Consider the following 8,612-nt stretch of genomic DNA (forward strand, 5'->3'; position numbering starts at 1 on the left):
TGATGGCCATACCAAGCATTCACCTCAGAATCCTATTGGTCTAGGCCGGGGCAGGCAATGATTTTGGGCGGAGGGCCGCTTACTGAGTTTTGGCAAGCCATTGAGGAGCACATGACAGGCAGCCAGGGACAGATAAATATTAATTTTCTAAATTTTTTAAGGGCCCCATGGGCCAGATAGAATGGCCTGGCAGGCTGCATCCAGCCTGAGGGCCACATTTTGCCCAGCCCTGCTCTAGATATATGTGGTTCAATGTATTCCCTTTAAGGCACACACTCCCCGTCTGATCCATATGGCACTCTTGTGTTCTTATACAATATGATGCTAATTACATATTATACAATAAACTTGGCTCTAATGGTCATAGTTTCATACCTAGAACAGTTGTATCCAAATTCTTAGCAGCCAGGGACCACCTGCAAAGTGGGCCGCAGGGCCATAAGCACACAAACTGCACAGACTGCAATGCTGTCTGTGCAGACTCCTGCTCCCTCAGGGGCAGTAAGCAGTGTTGCCAAATCTTACAAGAAAAAAAGCAGCACTGCCTTTAAAAACAAGCTCAAAAATAAGTCCAACACAATTTAAGCCCCAAACAAATCCAAAACAACCCCCCAGTCCAACAGGGGGATATGGGGAATTTGGGGGGTGACTATAGCCCCCACAAGCCCCTTCCTAGTGCTGCCCCTGCTGGCAGGGCATGTAGCAGGGCACATGGCAGGGCATGGAGCTGCTCCAGCAGAGCTGGAATATTCTGGCAGTGACAGCGTGGTCCGGAGTTGAGGCAAAGCCACAATCTGCAGCTTGCATACCTCAGACAGGGGAGTGCAGGAAGTAGATCATGGCTCTGCCCTGGCTCCAGACCACATTGTCGCTGCTGCAAAGAACCAGGGCAGAGCCATGATCTGCTGCCTGCATGCCCCCGCTTGGCACCTGCAGGCTGCAGATTGTGGCTCTGCCCCAGCTCTAGACCATGCTGTCACTGCCGCAAGATTCCAGCCTGGCTGCAGAGCAGCTCCTTGGCCTGCCACGCTCCCTGCCAGCACTGCTGGGGCCAGTCTTCACAGAAACCCCGACCCTGTGCTATCACAGCACGACTGCTGCTGGGCTTTCCATGGAAACCAGCCCCAGCCACAAGGGCAGGGGCTCCTGGAAGATGGAGTTTGACTGCCAGCTGGATCAACTGTTTTGCCCACCCCTGGACTATAACTTTTTAAAAGTCATCTATTACAAAAAAGCACAAAATAAGCAACCTCCAAGTAAAACAAACCCAAAAAACTGCAGCCCGTTACTCAAAAAATTCAGGTGACTTAAAAAAAACAAACAAACAAGCCCAATTCTGCTTATTATAAACAGACTTGGCAACCTTGGCAGGAAGTGGAAGCAGAAGGGAAGGTGAGCTCAGAGTCCTGGGCAGCAGCAGGAGCAGTGTGAGGGAGAGGCAGCTAAGTAAGAGCCAGTGGGCTGCAAATTAACCCTTTGTGGGCTGCATGAGGCCCATGGGCCACAAGTTGGACAGCCCTACCCTAGAATACCAGTTTTTGAAGTTTGTTTTCTTTCAGTGTTTGTACAGCAACTAATACAATGCAGCCTAGTCCCTGACTAGGACTTTTAGGTATAACAGTCATTCTCAGTTTAAGAGCAAGATATGAGGTCTATATTGTATAACTGAATGTCAGATGCCATGGGCAGCTGTTTTCAAGTGAATTGTGTTCTGCAAAGACACTACAATGCTGTTTATTACATTATAGAATGAAAGACAGAAGCATTAGATAAATGGGATTATTGTGAAAACTCCTCAGTTCAGTTCAACTAGAGAGAAAAGTTTGACATCTGCAAGTTTGCTTGATTAATTCACTGTTTTGTCACAAATCTACTCCCCTTTGAATAGTGCAGAAAGAAATCAAGCATGAGGGGAAATGAAAGCAGAAACCTGATTGCTTTTTAGGGTCTGACAAGTTATATAGTGCACCTCACTTCCACTGTCAATAAACCTCTTGGTTTTATGGTGATATAAACAAAAAACCACAATCCTTGGGACTCGAAGACACATAGCTACCACAAATATGCTGGGTATTTGAAAGCAAATCTGACTCCCTCCCAGTCCAGGGAGACTGAATTCCCTGGATAGTAGAATTCAGAACGGCCAGGTCATTGCTAAAAAGAACATTGAATAAGAGGATTGTAGTTAGTAAACTATTTAAAGGCAATAACACCCTTCACCAACAAAAAGGTTAAGCCACTCCAAGAATGGTAATAATTGTAACATTAAAATGGAGGATTTTATTGATAGGAGATACACTTAATCATGGATGTGCATCAGACTGTTAAATAAAGGATGACCTCTGCCAATATACCCCAAAATTTTTCCTAACGTATTTCCCAATTATGCAGTTTGTCCAATAAAACATTGCCAGAAAAACCTTGCTGCTTGCATATTTCATGGACCTTCTTCACTACAGCACTCCAACCCTACTCCAAATAAGTCACAAAAAATAAAACATAGGAGTGATGCACCCACCTTTAGCCCCATAACCCAATAGTTAGGACATTAGGCCCAGAGATTGGGCCTATGACATATCTGTGTTTTGCATTGAATATCCATTGAATAGAATGGATAGACATCAGTGGACAGGAGAAGAAAGCAGTGCCGTGGTCCCACTCTCTTCCACAGCAGTGTCCATCTTACTAAACCACACTTGCTGTGTGTGGCCTTCTCTCTTTTTGACCCCACATTTCTTCCCTTCTTGGCTTCCCACTGGGCCAAATTCAACTGGGAGGGTATATGGTATGCTTGGTAATATCTATCTCACTGTCTATTTTTTCCTAATTTTTTAATAGCAGCCTGGTAAGTAGGACACTTTGCTGGGAAGTTGGACATGTAGATTGAGCATCTTCTACCTGTACAGGGGAAGGAGACCAGAACTAGGGCTGTGCGAGGCTTCAGACAGAGTTTCGGATCTGGAGAAGCTTCAGACGCTTCAGCACCTGAAGCAGCATGTCCAGATTGAAGTGCTGGCTTCTTTAGGCTTTCCGAAGCAGCTCAGAGCTTCCAAAGCACTTTGGAAAAGCTTTGGAGCCACTTCAGAGATCCGGCCATAGGGTATAATGGGGAAACAATGACATATCTATAACTTTGTTTTTGTCTGATGTGGATGAAACTTACAAATATTGTAGCCTCTGCTGATAGCATGAAGTTGGACAAGTTTCAAGAACATAGGTGCAGAGGTTCAGGGAGAACTGCACCCCAAATTCCTTAAAGCAAAACTGATGTCACGTGTACGTGTTACACCACATGGGGATAAAAGCTGCAGGAGTGATGGCCCTTGCTGAGGCCACAAACCCTGCCAAGTTTCCAGAAGATTGGTGCAGGGGTTTGGGGGGAACTGCACCCCAAATTCTTGAAAGCAAAACTCATGTCACATGTATGTATTACACCACAGTGGAGTCAAAACTGCAGGGGTAGTAGCTCCTGGTGAGGTCACAAAGTCTGCCAAGTTTCAAGAAGATAGGTGCAGGGGTTTGGGGGGAATGGCACCTCAAGCTGAGGACAAGAAAACCTCATGTGTTAAGTGCAGCAGGGTGAAAATTGCAGGGGTGGTGACCCCTGCTGAGGCCATGAAACCTGCCAGCTGTTGATGAGATTGGTGCAGGGGGGTTCTGGGGCCCTTCACCCCTAGCTGCTGACAGACATAACTCGTGCCATGGGTGCTTGTGCAACTGTGTCTGTCTTAGGGCCTGGGAGACACTACTGCAGGCCTAGCCGCTAAGCTACTGTGTTACCAGTTACCAATCAATCATGTTTCACTCAGGGACCAGCTCAATATACAGTAGCTAGCTAATGTAGCCAGTTAATTACCATCAATTAACATCTACAAAAGCAGAGACTAAAGAGAGGAAATAATCAATACAGACAATCAACTGCCCCAAGACAGAGACAGTCAGTTGCACAAGTACCCATATCACAAGTTTTTTCTGTCAGCAGCTAGAGGTGCAGGGCCCCAGAACTCCCCTGCACTCATCTCCTCGACAGCTGGCAGGCCTTGTGGCCACAGCAGGGGCTACTATCCCTGCAGCTTTCATCCTGCTGCGCCTTAACACACGCAGGGTCACCAATATCACAAGTTTTGCTTGTCCGCAGCTTAAGGTGCAGTTCCCCCCAAGCCCCTGCACCTATCTTCTTGAAACTTGGCAGATTTTGTAGCTTCACCAGGGGCTAGCATTACTACAGTTTTGCCCCCCTGTGGTGTAACACACAGATGTGACATGAGTTTTGCTTTCAAGAATTTGGGGTACAGTTTCCCCAAAACCCCTGCACCTTTCTTCCTGAAATTTGGCAGGTATCATGCTCCCAGCAGAGGCTACCACCCCTGCAAGTTTCATCCAAATCAGAGAAAAAACAACAAAGGTATAGATATTTCGTTGATTCCCCATTATACCCTATGGCCGGATCTCTGAGGTGGTGCCGAAGCTTCAGGGCCACTTTGGCCAGATCGAAGCAGAAACTCGGTCTGGAGCTCCAGAACAGATCCCTGACATCTGGAGCAGCCAGATCTGAAGCCGGATTGGATCACTTCCAACTCATACAGGCCTAACCAGAACCTGGGGTTAAAGAGTGCTTGAACCACTAGGCTCTTGGGCTAAATGGGAGAAGTGCTTTCATCCTTCTCCTCATTTTTCTTTTACTAACATTTCAGAGACTTTCATAGTGATTATATACCTTCCTGGAGGAGCAGGTTCACAATACAGCATAACTGGCTGGAGTAGATCCCTTCTGATCATACAGGATCTACCTAATTTGCATAAGTAGCACAAATGCCATTTAACTAGCTGAATTTAACTGCCTAAGTGTTACTTACTTGCCTGAAAGGGACTTGGATTTGAGCCTTTGGGTTTCACACAGGCATTTTCTATTTGTTTAATGAAGCTTTTAGCTTACTCAAGGAATCTAGCTTCCAGGGAATCTAATAAAATAAGATTGTATGAGTCAGGATAATGAGTCAATGTTCATCATGTATTTATTATATGAATATATCTATGTGATCTTACAGTTATGATTTGTTTCCACATGTTATGCAAGGTGTAAAAAATTTTGAAATTTTGGCTTTTACTTTTTAATTAAGTGCTGTAGATTAAAAAAAAAATCTCTCAAACTAAAATCAATCAAATAAGCCATAAACAAAAGGGTAAAAAAACCCAAAAGAATATTAGAGTACTTTTCAGATTAATTGTTTGACGTTTGGAGACAATCACAGAATGATCCTTGGGAGGTTATTGTTATAAGTCTCAAAAGAATACTAATGTCACTTTAGCTCATCTTGTGCCAATGCTTTAGAGAAATAACAGCAACTTTTCTAGTTCTTGTATAAGCCAGTCAGTCAGTAAATACAGATCCAGAGTAAAAGATCTGGTGCGAGGCTTGGACATTGTTTTTGTAGCAATTGGCTGTAAAGTCTTTCAGGCCATTTGTTTTCTCTAAAAATAAAATTTTGAAAAGTTCAGAAAAAATCTTTTCTCTGGCATACTGACAATCTCAAAGAAGGTGGCAACTTTGGTCTGTGTTAAAATATTTATTAGCTTGGAAACATTTACATTTTCCCTTTGGACTTAGGTATACTAGACCCAATATTAAATTGTGGGTTGAATTCTGGCTTTGGACTGCTCATATGTGTGTGTCTGAAAAGCTACTATTCTGAGAGACCTAGGAGATGCATATAATAGTAATACTTTGATTCTGGCTCCCACAATATCTATAGAGTAAATATTCTCTTTACTAGCCATTCTGTGGCCTCTATTTATAGAACTATGGAAGGGAATTCTAGGACATTCTTGAGAGTTTCAGTGTGGTCTTTGTGATGGAGAGAGGAGGGATTTTGCCAAACCTACAGCTATCACATACTGTTTTCTGCTCAGATTACTGATGCCAAGATCAGAAGGTGTCTTTAGTGTGAGCATCTATGCAGGAGCTCACAAATGATTTGATGTACATTACCACAGTGTTTGCAGAATTTACTAGCATTTGGTGGTGGGCAGAAAGTGCTGAAAAACATTCTCTTTTTATTATTCATATGCAGTAGTGGCTGCAGTTAGGACCTTCTAACAGACATTTGTGCTCAAATACCTTTTGACCTTTAGGAGTTTCACTTCTTGATGGAGCAGAAACTAACACCCCCAATAACTCTTTCATTTCATCCAACCTCACTTCAACACATCAACCGTTTCTCTACTCAGTGAGGTTTTTAAACGTGGATATTATTGGCATTTTATGTAGTCTTTCCCTCCCACTCTCCTTATTTCACATTTCCACTTCCCCCTTTTTTTAATTTGTAGTATTCAAAGATTTTTTTTTCTGCAAGTCTTATATAATACCATAAACCATAGGCGACGTGTAGGGAGGAAACGTCGGGGGCACATGCCGCCCCTGAGATTGGCCGCCACTGGTGTCTCTGGGAAGTCCACGCTTGCCCCCCATATACACATACACCACCAACACTGCCAGCGGCAGCTGCGAGCAGTCCCCGCTCACCCTCCCAGTCTTGGGTGGCACCAGTTGTTCATGCCATAAAAACCTCAAAGTGTGTCCATGCTTTATACATGAAACCATTTCAGGGTGCATGGGGAAGGAGGGGAGAGGGGAGAAAGTGAAGAGCTTTACATTATTAAATAAGTAATGTAACAAATTAGACAAATTTACACCATGTAAAGTCATAGATTCATAAAGGCATAGAGAAGTAGGGCTGGAAGGGACCTCCAGAGGTCATCCAGTCTAACCTCTGCCTATGGCTGGATCATCTTTGTCCACATGATTCAAAATAACCATAGTCTAAATTCTGTATAAGACTACCCTCGACCCTGCCACAACATGAACCTAACCTAACACCCTAACCTGCCATAGGTAAAGCAGGGGAACCTCAGCAGCCAATATCCTCCTTCTACAAAATGCCCAAGAGGTCCCAGGTCCCCCACTGCCCTCCACTACAGAGGAAGGCAAAAACCACCACAGTCCATACCAGTCTGACCATGGGGTAAAATTTCTTTCTGACCCCAAATACGGCAATCAGTCTGACCCTGAGCAGAGAGGCAAGACAGGAAAATCAGCACACCCCAGCCTTAACTGTAGATAATACCCAATGCCTCTGGGGAGGCTTAAAAACACCCCAACACATAGCAGAAAAAAGAGGGCTGGGGTGGAGCAACAATGATCTGGATGCTGGCATAAAAAGCTTCTTGAGCAAGTTTACAGATGACACAAAACTGGGAAGGACTGCAAGGATGAAAATGCAGTTCAGAAGGATCTCAACAAATTGGTGCCTCTCCCCCCCACACACACAAGTCCCCCACTAAACACCACCACTCTTCTCTTCCTTCTTGGTGCACTGCCTGTCCTTGGGACCTTACACTTCCTGCTCTCTAGGCTGCTACCTTCTCTGCCTCATGCCTGCAGATGTCCTCTCCTCTGCTTCTTCCTCAGCAGTTCCACTGCAGAGCTCTTGAAAGCAGTTGCTAACTTCAGTTAGCTCCTCTTCAGTTCTGGAGGCCCTCCTTCTTTGAGTAATCACATCCCACCAATTCTCCTCATTGTCCTTTGGCCCTTCTAGTACCAGCCTCTCATAACTCTTGTCCAAGTTAGTTGATAGATAGTTGTACATTTTTCATAGTGTTCAACCTACACATTTATTTTATGCTCTGGATATAGTGTTGAAAGGCAGTGAGCAGGACAGTCTCAGTATCACTTTCCAGTATATACACATTACATAGAAAATCCAAGATAGGTATGGTTTGAAATAGTTTACTTCTGTTAGTTAGCACAGGCTGCTCTTTTTCCTCAGCTCACAGTGAGCTTCTACCTTTGGTCATCAACCCATATAACTCCTTCATTATAGGGACAACTGCAAGGCCATTCTTCTTCTCACCACAGGTAGAGAACATGTCAGTAAGTCTGCTTTTGCCTTTACTAGTAAGCAAATTGCAAGGAAGTACTAATTCATAAAACTCTAAATTCTACCCAGTGTGTTACATAAATGAGCATGCCTTTTCACTGCAATGATATTAAGACTGGCAAGGTGCTCAAAGAAATTACTTATGCCAATTTCCTTTGGTGCAATTTTAGCCTCTCCTACCAAATCAGTATCAGCAAGAATTGAGAATTAAGATGCTACACCATTCTAATGCCATATGGGTTAGACCTGAAAACTCTCTACAGAAATATAAATATATCGTCTCAATTCTTCTCAGTTCTTGAAGGGATCTGTTCAATGTTTGGTATCTTGGTCATCCAGAAGACTCTCTCTCTCACAGGTGGAACTGACATTTGAAAGCTACCAAGCTTATTTTCTTATTTTCCTTCTACTCTGCCAGCTTAATCAGGAGGCACCTGCTTACAGAACGTCAGAATCCAGAGGGTCTTTAATTTTAAATTCACCCCTCCACAACATGGCCCAACAAGTCATGCCATAAGCACTATCTTCTCTTCTAAGGAAAAGAAGATCATGAAAAGGTACACAGAAGAAGACAGAACCCACTGTGCATTGAAGACCTCCTCAAACAGACAGGCAGAGTGGTAAGTGTTTTCCTGGTTATTTAATGTTGCAATGTGACCACATATTTAAATATGC

At 43.9% G+C, this 8,612-nt stretch overlaps 1 long non-coding RNA gene across 1 annotated transcript in view; it reads left to right on the top strand.

Annotated features, from left to right (window-relative positions):
* LOC109292093 overlaps positions 1 to 7,158 on the top strand; it is a 934,440-nt gene extending 927,282 nt beyond the window's left edge. Inside the window, exon 4 of the long non-coding RNA XR_002096036.1 lies at positions 7,096 to 7,158. This is a non-coding gene — a long non-coding RNA (uncharacterized LOC109292093). The remainder of the gene's footprint in view (positions 1 to 7,095) is intronic.
* The last annotated feature ends 1,454 nt before the right edge of the window (positions 7,159 to 8,612 follow it).

This window comes from Gavialis gangeticus, unplaced genomic scaffold (genome assembly GCF_001723915.1).
Source record: "Gavialis gangeticus isolate Ggan-Ray unplaced genomic scaffold, GavGan_comp1, whole genome shotgun sequence".
Taxonomy (NCBI): Eukaryota; Metazoa; Chordata; order Crocodylia; family Gavialidae; genus Gavialis; species Gavialis gangeticus.